Raw genomic sequence first — 12,394 nt, forward strand, 5'->3', positions numbered from 1 at the left:
GAAGAAAAAAATGTTTTATTGGCTTCTGGAAGCAGACAGATTTTTATAAGATAAAGACTTTATAAAGACTGGGAAAATCTTTGATGGACTTGCCTTCAGGCCATGAAGATGCATAAGTTGTCTGTTGTTAAGTTCTCTATCAGTTTTCAACCTTTCTCTCCTCATCTTTTCTTTTTTTTAACATTTTTGCAGGCTCCATTTGCTGCTTATTGCTCCATTTGCAGTTACATCTCCTCTCTCCAACAAACATTACAAGGTTTGTTTAGCACGTATCTCCTCTCCTTCCTGTACCTGTTCTCCTTATCCAGCTCAGCAATCCTGAATCTTCTGGGCATGGGAGTCCATATTTTGAGTGATCTATGGTGTCTTGGTATCTCTTCCACTTCTGAACTGCACACTTTTAAAGCTACCTTATTAGCCACCCTGTGGCTAGTTTAACATCTAGCTAGATGACAATTATCCAGATAAATTCTTGGCTTTAAAAGGGCTTATAAGGGCTAGGAAAAAAAAAAAGAAAAAAACCCTACAACAATCCAAGAAACCTTGTGAATATGCTGTTTATCATTTTGCTGTGGATTTAGTATAATCCGCAGATCGTCTACGTCCAGAATTCTTACAAGGCTGTTGATATTCTTAAGCCATGTGTCCTGTTATCAAGAGAGACCAAGACTCCTGATGCTTCTCATTGCATGTCTGTAATGGATTTTTCTCTGGATAATTCTGGCTAGGCAGTTTGGGGGACCAAAGTTCCTACCATATTAAGTCTTATACTCACATTGTTGTGGGTAAGTTTCTGTGATACAGATCCATACTTAATCTTACCTTTTGGTGTTGGTCCAAAAAAATGAAATGAAGCCCATCTTAGTACGCAAAATTCTAAAAAGTGTAAATTTGTGTAATTATTGAGGATAAAACCTCCACCCATTTGCTGGACTTGAGCTTGGCAAACACAATCCAATTCAGAATCTCGAAACACAGTGAATGCTATCTAAAAGTATTTTTCATGACAAATTCCAGTAAGTCTGTTGCTATGGACTACTAGTGGGGCACAAAGATTAAAGCGTCATGGCCAGCCTTATGTGAAAGGTCAATGGAAAAAAAGTAATTTTCTTTGCTCTTGAATTCTCTATATGACCTTTATGCAGGTCATACCATAACCTTTTACATCTGTATGCCCAGGTGGGATTTGGTTGAGAGTTGTGTTATCACTCCAAAGTGTCCCATTGCTAGAAATTTCTACATATGATCCTCTTTCCAGATCTGCTTCAGTTATGAGTGACACTAGTTCTACCACGATTAGAGGACCACCTTAGAGAAGGGGTATGCCTATTCTACTTGGAAATGGGCATATAACCTAGAGTTTTGAAATTAGCTATGGACTTCTGAGGAGTTAGCTGGAGTTTTTTAAAAGCACTGACTCCTTCAAAGATCTTACCCACAAGACCATCCAGAAATCATTATTAATTTTAAAATCTTGGCCACTGTTATCCATAAATTATCTTCCTCTCTGTCCACACAAAACCTTATTAAGGTACTGAATTATGGCAACTGGCACAGGTTGTCAGTCAAAAGACTGTTCACTTTGGAGTCACTTAAAATAAGCAGATGTTGGCCAGAGGGTCTAGAGAATACACGGGAGCTCCCTTCCACTGATATTAGAGCTAGAAGATTAGGTACATCTCTTGCCTAAGCTCTTTGGTGTTGGGCCTGGGGAGAGGAAACAGGAAAAGTGACCTTTCTACTGCACATACAACAAACAAAAATATTTAGGAGGGAAATGGTATGCATCTGTTTCAAGAAGCAAAACAAGACAATTAAAAAGGAAAAAAAAAGGCCCAAAAGAATTAAAAGTACCATTAGATGAGACAAGTCCAAGATGCTGCTGGGATCCATGTACATGCACACAGACTCTGAGACTGAATTCTGAGTGGTTACTAGAGATTAACTGTCATTTCAAAACCACTGAAGTTGTCCATGCAAATCCACATTTAATATCCTACTGAGATGCATTTAAAACACATTAGCAAAATAATATTCATATGCCTCATAGAAAGGACATGAAAAGAGTAGATTTTTAGACAGATAAATCCTCACTGACTTTGCTGGGAACTTGCCTAAGGAAGGACAGAGAAAACATTTCACCATCTCTGTCAGTACTGGCAAATGGGGCCAAAGGACCAATCTTTTTTGGCAAACAAAACTTCACAAGGAAACAAGCCCTTCAATTCCTTCCTCTCAGGGAGGCCTAGAAAGCTGCTGCCCCTACCCAGTTAAGCAGCTTTTTCAGTAGAAACCCATTTACTTAGCTTTCCAATGCTGGAACAGCCTATTCAAGGTCTGTCTCAGGAACAGGCCGGAATATGAGGTCACATGTCTTCATCTAGTCATGCCTGAATGCTTCCTAATATGTTTTGCTGAAATGGCTATGGCCTGATCCCTTGCTGGTGATCAGAATCTTTTCATTAGCCTAAGCAAGGGAGGTTTGACTCTCTCTTACTGGTTTTTGATGCACCAACTCAACAGAAGAGAGAGGATCTCTGACACTTTAACCAACTTACTTGCTATCACACTAAGGCTTACTTGTTTCCCTAAACCCAAAGACAACTTGCCCTCTGCTTTGTGTGTGTGTTTTTCAGTACATCACTTGTTATCCTCTGTTCCTAACTACAGCAGTCAATTTCTATGGGAAGTATTGTTCTTACGTTCCTTCAGTGCTCTTAAGTATGGTGCTATCTCAATGTTACGGTCTCATTTACTTTACGTAGCCAGCATCCTTGCCCCACAACTCTTTTAATACTTCTTTGACAGGGACTTATTTTATCCATTCGGATACCTTTCTTCCAATTATTCTTGCCCATATGAGTTTCTGACATAAGAAACAAAACAACCTTCCTTCCCTCAACCAAACTAAAACCAACTTCAGGAGCAATCTGGACTTTAATTTTACGAAAGTGCAAATAGAAAATTTGGTGTTATAACTGTTAGACTGCAAAATATACGTGGGCTGCTACAGAAATGTAAAACATGCTCATGAAACTAGAGCTGCATGAAAAATTGTTTATGTGGCTTTTTTTCTGTTTGACGCAAAACCAACAATGGAACCCTACAAAACAAAACTGAAATTTCATTTTGTTTAGAAATGTACCGTTCCAATCCAGAGAGTTGGAAAAAAAACAAAAGAGAAACAGGGCTAACTTCTTGGAATCTGGGGTGGGGAGGAGGTTCTCTCTCCACTTTTTCCTGTAGTCCAGGACTACAGGAGTTGTGCAGGATTTGGGGTGAACACCATTGCTGTGGGCAAGACAGTCTTGACTTTAGGAGTTTCACTTAATTTAATGCCAATTACAATTAACAAACTTTAAGTTACTGATTTGGGTATTGAAAAAAACCAGGATGATGATAAACAATTAAACACTTATGGAAACATCTTTCTTCTCCCTTTCCCAGGCTCAGTTTCAGTCCAGTACCTGTCCTCTTCCCTTTCTAGTCTCAATTCCTCTTGTTTTCAACGTGCGTTATGTTCAGTTCCCTCTCGATTCCCCCTGTGAGGCAACAGGTAGTGCTGGAGGCTGGGGTCAGTGCATAATGGTTTCTTTCAGCTGCTTCTTGCTTCTTACTCTTCTTCACCTCCACTGCTCCATGCATCTTACTTACAAAACACAGAACCTGGAAGGTTACAACAGTTTGAATAAATATCCACTACAAACTCCACCCATTATTTCTACACACTAGACTACATAATAATCCAAATTTGCATTACAAACTTCTAGTCTTCTCCATGCAAGACGCAGCCAAGAACACTGCAGCAGTTTGATTACACATGCATTACAAATTCCACACTTTGTCACTGCAAGGGGGTACCTCCTTTGCAGGAGCAGCAGGATCAGGCCATCACTGATCCCAAGGTCATCTTGCATTATGCAGGGCAGTGTTTACAAAGGGCACAGCCCCCAAGTTATGCAGACCAATGCTTTCTTAAAGCCATCACCTATACCCCAGCAGCATCACTTTCCCAGCATTGATGTTGTCACTGCAACATCTCCCTGGGATGGTGGCCCTTTATCCTGCACTTTTGTAATTTCACTTTGAGCAAAGGACCGATGCATAGTCGCACTCTGGGGAGCAGTCTCCCATAGGTCTGCTTAACCACTGTAAGCAGGGCAGCCTGAAAAGGCTCAATTTTCAAGCCTGTCGCTGCCCTCTCCCCACCAGAGATATCGGGGTGCTCCTTGGGGCGAGTCCTTACTTACTTCTCTCCCTCCCCTCCCTCTCTGGCTGCTCCGGCAGCAGCCCGGGGAAGCTCAGCGCCCATCCGCAGCTGTTCCCGACTGGCTCCCTTGGCTCAACTTAAGAACGACACCCCCCTCTCTCCCCCCTGGCCTCCACCCCCCCGATTGTCGCAGCGCCCCCTCCAGCCCCTTCGGTGAGGGGACGGGCGGCTCTTTCCTTCTGGCACGTCCTGCTTCTTACTCGTTTTTCTTTTTTTCTCTCCCCTACTGCTGCTTTGCTGCTCCTGGCGTGGGTCCTCTGTGGGTCACGGTCCCGTCGGGGCCGCCCTCGCCCTGCCGCGGGTGGGCCACGGCCCCTCAGGGCTGCCCCTGCCCCGGCGCGCAGCGCCCGCTCTCCTCGCGCGCCTGTCCGCGCGCCCCAGCCGGCTCCTCTGATTGGCTGGGGTTCTGAAGGGCGGCGGCGGGTTTCGCCAGTCACGGAGCCGGCTGCAACCGGCCGCGACGGGCGCGAGGCAGCGCGCGGCCTGCCCCGGCCCTCACGTACCCCCGTCGGGACCGGGGAGAGCTGAACTGAAATCCCTGGAGAGTGTTCTAGGGTTCCCTGCCACGGGGTCTTCCGTAGTGGGGCTCTGGTTATGGACCCTGTTCTACCTGCAGTGAACACTGACATACCCATTGCTCGAGGGACGGTGAGCCAAATGGGGTGTCCTTAGTCGCTGGAGTCGGAGGAGTCTCTTCCTGCATGGTCCAGAGAACATTCATGGCATCTGAGAGAAACTGAGGGGATCGACAAGGGAAACCGTGGGAGCCCTTGGTCAGCAGTGGTGCGGAGTGAGGTGTGAAGACCCTGAGAGAACCAAAAAGGTAAAGCCCAATATAGACAACCATGCATACAGCGATTTCATTTCAAAGGCCCAGTGGAGTGAAAAGGGAACAGTTAGCCAGCAGTAAAAGGAGTGGGGGAACATTAGATTCATTTTTTTTCTCAAATTAGAAAAAAATATCTTTAGGAACAATCTATACTTGTGTTTTCCTCTTGCAGTTTTGTAAAAATATTTTTGTAACAGTTTTTAGACGGCAAGATACTTTTTCTCACTAGACCTATGTGTTGTTGGTAGCTCCTAAGTGATTCCTACTACTACAGACTACAATACAGACTGCAGAGTAGTTCTGTGCAATTTCATTTCCCGTCTTGACTCTTTGAAAGGCAATGACAAAGTGTTTTCTTGACTTGGCTGGCAAAAGAATTGGATCCTTACTTAGCAAGAGTGATGTAGTCTTTTAGGTTTCACTCTTATTGATCCTATTAGCTTCCTTAGCAATTCATGAATATTTATGCCAACATACAAGCTACACAGTTCACTCAGCTCCCTTAGAGAGAAAGTTGTTTTAAATTGGACATAGTTCAGTAATTTGCAGGCATCAACTATGGCATGTTTTTAACCTCATGTATTTATGCTGAATAAGTCTCCAGGTAAATATACAAGTGGTATGCTTTAGCATCTCCTCCTTTCTGTTTTCAGTTGAGTAGGTTGCCTAGAAGTGGACTTGCTGTGGTCTGAACCTTAGTCAAATTCTGATTTGCTTGATGAAAAAATCTATGCTGTCCCGTAGGGAGTCTCCAAGGATTGGAAATAATAGAATGAATTTTAGGCCTGCAGCAGGTTTTTGCTACCGGAATAGATTGGAATAGATTACTTCTTTAATCCTGGTGTCTTTTTCTGAGAAGGATTTCAGTTGTTTGAAGTCTAATGGCAATATCCAGATTGGAAGCTAGATCCTTAAGCACATGAGGAAATGCCACATGTAGCTGGCTGAGGGCAAGGGTTGTGAATGTGACTCTAAACCATTCCTGCACACTCCTCATCCTTGTGCATTTAAATCACCAGCACTGAACTGAAGGGTTCCCCATATATGCCGTATTTGGATTAATATACCCTTCTCACTATCAATAGCTTGCTTGATTTGCATGCAGCTTTAGAAAATAATGTAACTTCTCATACATGTGAGCTGCAGACTGAAGCTTATAAAATGTGTCAAACAGACTTCAAGCTATGCTACAGATGTCATTTCCGGTACTGAAGATACCACTCCACATACATACTGCAAAAATAGCAACAGCAGTTCCCAGCATCTGCACTGTAGTGGCCTTTCTGCTTGTGTCTACCTGAACACCTCTCCCATCAGTAATTTTTGCTGGGGTGTACTCTCACAGACAGGTTTCTGCCACAGATGGTGCTGAGTCATTGCCTTATGAGTTGTCCTTTGGAGGTTTTCATTTGATGTAGGAATCTTCTGCTTAACTGCTGGGGCGGAGCTGAAGTGATTAAAACTACAAAATTAAAAAGGAGGGATAGCTGGGAATGCAGCCCACAGAAACTAGCCCGCTACTGCAGCGGTTTCACAGCTGACTGTGTAAGTGTATATCTTGACACAACAAATGTTGCTTTGAGCTCTGTTCTCTGCTGAGCCATGCCAGTGATTCCATGAAGGCTTGCTTGTGGGTCTTTATTATTAAAGACTTCTGATTAGAAAAATTAAAATAGCAATGTTCTGACTACTCAGAATCTGCCTTTGCAGAAATGAAGGAAATAACGAGGTGAAGACTAACAGAGAGGGGTAAGATACTGGTGACTGCTGTGGTGATTGTTTCTCAGGAAGCTCACGAACTCGGTCATTCTCCAGCTCTGTAAGAGGGGTGAAATCCTAAAATGCAGGGAATTTTGAGAGTGTTTGTCAAGCCTGTGGCTCACAAATTGAAAGTGATCTTCAGGGGTGGAACTGTGAAACGGTTATCCACAGTGGGGAAAGAATTAAAAAAAAAAAAAAAAAAAAAAAGAAATGGGCACTCACCTCTTTCCACGAACCCAAACTTGCAAACTCTAAGATGGCTGGTAAATATGTCAAAGTCTGTCCATTAAAATTAAAGTTTGCAAAATCTCTGTATAACTATACAGAAGGTTTAGGAGAGGCCAGGCTAACAGGCAGAATTCAGCACAGAGGCTGGAGGAAGTGTTAGCCAGGGAAGATGAAGAAGCGAGAGGTGATGGTGCATGTTGATGTTCTGAAAGAAAAGAAGCAGGCACTGCAGATCAGTTCAAAAGGGAACAGAAAAACATGAAAATTCAATTTATTTTACTTGTTCAGTTTATTTTACTTACTTTTACCTCAGTGTTATTAGAAATAATTTTTAATCTGACCTTTTCAAGGTCACAGTGTATCATTAGTCTTGATGAGAATCCAGGTCCAGGCATTGAAATGTTTCCTACTTGTCCTATCACAGATGTTGTGGAATGACTTTCCTATGGACCATTGCAGAGAGTGTAGTGGTGCCAGTTAAAATAATCTCCTACTACATCACAACAGATGAAAAACCCGGAGGACTTTCTGACTCTAATAGATAGTAGCTTACATGCACTATTGCCTGAGACACTGCAGCACTGTTTTGATATTAAGATGAGAAATAATGGGGCTATGTCATGGTTTAACCCCAGCTGGCAACTAAGCACCACACAGCCACTCGCTCACTCCCCCCAGTGGGATGGGGGAGAGAATCAGAAGAGTAAAAGTGAGAAAACTCGTGGGTTGAGATAAAGACAGTTTAATAGGGAAAGCAAAAGCCGTGCATGCAAGCAAAGCAAAACAAGGAATTCATACGCTACTTCCCATCGGCAGGCAGCGGTTCAGCCATCTCCAGGAAAGCAGGGCTCCATCACACGTAATGGGTATATTTGGGAAGACAAAATTCATCACTCCAAACGTTCCCCCCTTCCTTCTTCTTCCCCCAGCTTTATATGCTGGGGTCAGGGGTCAGCTGTTCCGGCTGTGTCCCCTCCCAACTTCTTGTGCACCCCCAGCCTCCTCGCTGGTGGGGTGAGGAGCAGAAAAGGCCTTGACTCTGTGTAAGCACTGCTCAGCAGTAACGAAAACATCTCTGTATTATCAACACTGTTTTCAACACAAATCCAAAACACAGCCCCATACTAGCTACTGTGAAGAAAATTAACTCTATCCCAGCCAAAACCAGCACAGGCTATTAACCTGAGAAAAGACTTCTTGTCAGCCTAGTGCAGAAAAGTACATTATAGACAGGAAGACAAAGGCTGTCATTTTACAGGGAAAGGATTGCTGGAAACAATCCAATGTTATTCTTACTTCTTTTGTAGTGAAGTAGATAATGGTAATCAGTTTACCCCTTTTTAAGTCTTTATTGCCTTTGCACCTATTCTTAATTATGTATTTGGAACCTGTGAATCTATCTGATGAACATTGAAACTGTCACTTCCATTAGTGGCAGCTGGAACTTATGCCACTTTCACAGTAAGCCTACTTCAATATTAATTCAAAAAGGATTTTGCACTTTTAGCAAGGGAGATACGGAGAAATTTGTCTGAAGGCAGAATTTTAGTAGTTTGGCGTGTCTGGGTTGTCAGATGGTAGCTTGCTCCTAACCTGTCAGTACAGTGAGGACCCGAAAGTGTAATGTAGTTTCTCCCCTCACCCACACATACATTCACAAAGGGACATATGGGCGAACTGGTATGAGGAATAGCAGTAAAAAGCTATTTCAAAGTCATACGATAGACAGTCCATCAGTTGCTAGAGTTATTTGAGGAAGTGATTACATAAATGCTGTATTTGGCCTCTGATCTTTTAATGCAAGCTCCTTTAGACAGACTTTAACCTTCTTCCTTTCCTTTTCAGTGTGTGCACTTACGTGTGTTTTGCTCTTCTTCTACAGTGACTTAGAGAGTTTTTTCCTCTCAGGAATGGCAATTACTACTTCATTCCAAAAAGCCTAAAGGAAGATCCATTGCCATGAGTTTTTGCACCCGCATACACGATGGGAGAAAAATCAGATTGTAGGAGGGGAGAGAGGGCTTAGAACTAATTAAGTTTCCTGAAAAAGTGTCTTCCAGAGAAGACACTTAAATTAGATGTACAAAATGGTCCATTTATATGAAAAATGAGGCTTCTGTGAATACTTACGGCTAGCTAGCCTCTCTGAGCAGTATTGGTCACACTCTTTGATCTTAGAGATGGAGCAGCTGGGAAGCCTTGCCGGCTGGAACACAGGGCGGGTGAAGTCCTCCTTCTGCCTGTACTGGGAAATGGACTGAGGCAGCAGAGAAGAGCACTTTAGTTAGACAAAGAGAGCCTTGGCACTACACTTAAGATAGGTTTTTTCTTTCAATTTTCCTGGCAAAACTAAATACAGCATAGCAAAATAATATTTTCTGACAGTTTTTGGGCTAAGTTTACAACTATACCTCCAGTCTTATGGCAGTGTAACTTAACTGATGATTTCCAGCAGCGTGATAGTGGAAAAGTCAAAGCAAAGTGATGAGCATACAATTATATAACTTCAGTTTTCAAAAGTATTGTCGCTCTTTCAGGTGGATGGAGATTCTGGAGTGAGGGTTGCCTGAAAGTCTTGTCCTCTTGTTGTAGACAGTATGATGTATAGGTGAATAATGTGGTCCACCTACTCTGGATTGTTTATTATAGGTTTCTTTCCCCAGACATTGCTGTTTTTAATGCAGTCTCGAGAACAACTGGTTTTTCTCAGTGTTGTGCTCCTTAGCTTACCTACTTTGAGTAACCTGCTTATATCCCTGATCTTATAATCTAAGTGTTCTTTGATGTAGATGTTTGAATTTAAATTTCCTTAAAGGTAGAGGGTATGGAGAGCAATGGGAGGGAGGAGAGCCCTGAGGAATTACATCATGGAGAACAATACAGACTACCGCAGCTCAGGGTGCCTTGGTGTAGTGCAGACCTTGGTCGTGTGACCCCATCTAGAGCAAGAAGGATGTGATGTGTTTCTTGGCAGTGTTTCAAGTCTGTCCTATGTGATTCTGATTTTTTTGGAAGACACTGGAATGTCAGCTAATGTTCTCTATTTTGGAAGCAGGATTGTGAATATAGGTGTCTGACATTGTTTCTTTCAGGTTTTCTATTCTCTCCAATCTTCTACCATTTTCAGACTGTTTTGGTTGTGCAACTTGGATAGGTTTTCTCTCGCTGACTGAAGCAATCCGGAGATTTCAATCTGAGGAAAACGCTTTAAAATGGCCGGCAATTCTGTGGGGTTTTGAGGAGAATTGAGGCCCTTTTGCTTCTATTGGGAGGATTTAGCAACTCCTGTCAATTAGACTAGAAACCCTGGGGTATCCTAGCAAGGGTTGTCCTTGACCATAGCAAGCTGGTTGATATCCTTGTTCCTTCACCTCTTCGTTAGGGCTCTCTTTTTGTGAGAAAACAGCCTGTTGGAAAACCATTAGCTGAAGTAGCTCATCCTAATAACATGCTATGTGTGGACAAAACCATAATCTAGTTTTGCTCTTGGGGAGCATCTTGGGAAGATGTAAACCATTCTTTCCAAAGGAAGCTTAAGCTTTCACTTGACTATTACCAGGGATAATTAAGCTGATGATGGATTGCACCTTAACGGCAGCCATATATCTGTCACGAAGCACTCCCCTCAGACACCTTAAGATATCTGGTATCTTTTGTAATCCCTTCATTTTTGTCTCCTTTTGAAACAATTTATTACACCTATCACAGCACAACTATCTCATTATGAAGTCTAGTCATTTTTGCGTAATTTGAGCTATTAATAGGGTAATGCAATTAATGTGTAATTTTTCACTCACTATTTTGTTAATATAAACCCTGGAAAATGTGGATTTTCTTTTAAGGCCAGTTGGTTGTTTGTTTTCCCCACCCCCAGCCCAAGTTTTATAATATTATAATAGTTTTAACTGCTTCAGACTTCACAGATGATGGTAGCAATAAGGCTTGGTAGGTGGCTGGTGAAAAAGCACCCTTCTCCTCATGACCCCCCTTTCCTCCCTTCTTTCACTGCAGCCTTTACTATATACAGTTTGTGTACATCTTTGTATCCTTCTTCTGTGTCTAGTAGTTTTTGAATAAATACAAGCTGATGTAACGGTATTTTTAGAGAGCAATTATTAGCTAATGGATGGAGCACTAGACTGACATTCAAGAAATCTACACTGCCTTAGACTATGCAAAGTGGTTTACAGTGAGGCTTTGCAATGAAAGTGGTAAAAATGATTATGCACTCCTTATTTATTGTGTTTTATTTTAGACAAAGTGTGCTCAGTTTTAAAGTAGAGAGAGGAAATGTGTGAATTGGTCATCCCAAGAACTGCCTTTGGGACCTGGAGGTCAAACTGGTGCATTAATTTATGCATCACAGAATCATAGAATCATTAAGGTTGGAAAAGACCTCTAAGATCATCAAGTCCAACCGTCAACCCAACACCACCATGCCCACTAAACCATGTCCCTCAGCGCCTCATCTACACGTCTTTTAAATACTTCCAGGGATGGTGACTCAACCCCTTCCCTGGGCAGCCTCTTCCAAGGCCTGACCACTCTTTCAGTAAAGAAATTTCTCCTAATGTCCTGCCTAAACCTCCCTTAGCGCAACTTGAGGCCATTTCCTCTTGTCCTATCGCCAGTTACTTGGGAGAAGAGACCAACACCCACCTCACTACAGCCTCCTTTCAGGTAGTTGTAGAGCGCGATGAGGTCTCTCCTCAACCTCCTCTTCTCCGGGCTAAACAACCCCAGTTCCCTCAGCCACTCCTCATAAGACTTGTGCTCCAGGCCCTTCACCAGCTTTGTTGCCCTTCTCTGGACACGCTCCAGCACCTCAGCGTCCTTCTTGTAGGGAGGGGCCCAAAAGTGAACACAGGATTCGAGGTGCGGCCTCACCAGTGCCGAGTACAGGGGCACGATCACCTCCCTGCTCCTGCTGGCCACACTATTTCTGACACAGGCCAGGATGCCTTGGCCTTGGCCACCTGGGCACACTGCCGGCTCATGTTCAGCCAGCTGTCAACCAGCACCCCCAGGTCCTTTTCCTCTGGGCAGCTTTCCAGCCACTCTTCCCCAAGCCTGTAGCGTTGCCTGGGGTTGTTGTGGCTGAAGTGCAGGACCCGGCACTTGGCCTTGTTGAACCTCATACAGTTGGCCTCGGCCCATCGATCCAGCCTGTCCAGGTCCCTCTGCAGAGCCTTCCTACCCTCCAGCAGATCAACCCAAAACCAGGACAACACTCCCGCCCAACTTGGTGTCGTCTGCAAACTTACTGAGGGAGCACTCGATCCCCTCATCCAGATCATTGATAAAGA

General features: G+C 43.4%; 1 long non-coding RNA gene across 1 annotated transcript; it reads right to left on the reverse strand.

The window, feature by feature from the left end:
- Window positions 1-3,043: 3,043 nt before the first annotated feature.
- LOC142078232 (uncharacterized) lies at window positions 3,044-4,625 on the reverse strand. The gene is made up of 2 exons (XR_012672162.1): window positions 4,471-4,625; window positions 3,044-3,666 (listed from the first exon to the last, which is right to left on the reverse strand). It is a non-coding gene; the product is annotated as an uncharacterized LOC142078232 (long non-coding RNA).
- Between the last annotated feature and the right edge of the window lie 7,769 nt (window positions 4,626-12,394).

Source organism: Calonectris borealis, chromosome 2, assembly GCF_964195595.1.
Source record: "Calonectris borealis chromosome 2, bCalBor7.hap1.2, whole genome shotgun sequence".
Classification (NCBI taxonomy): Eukaryota; Metazoa; Chordata; class Aves; order Procellariiformes; family Procellariidae; genus Calonectris; species Calonectris borealis.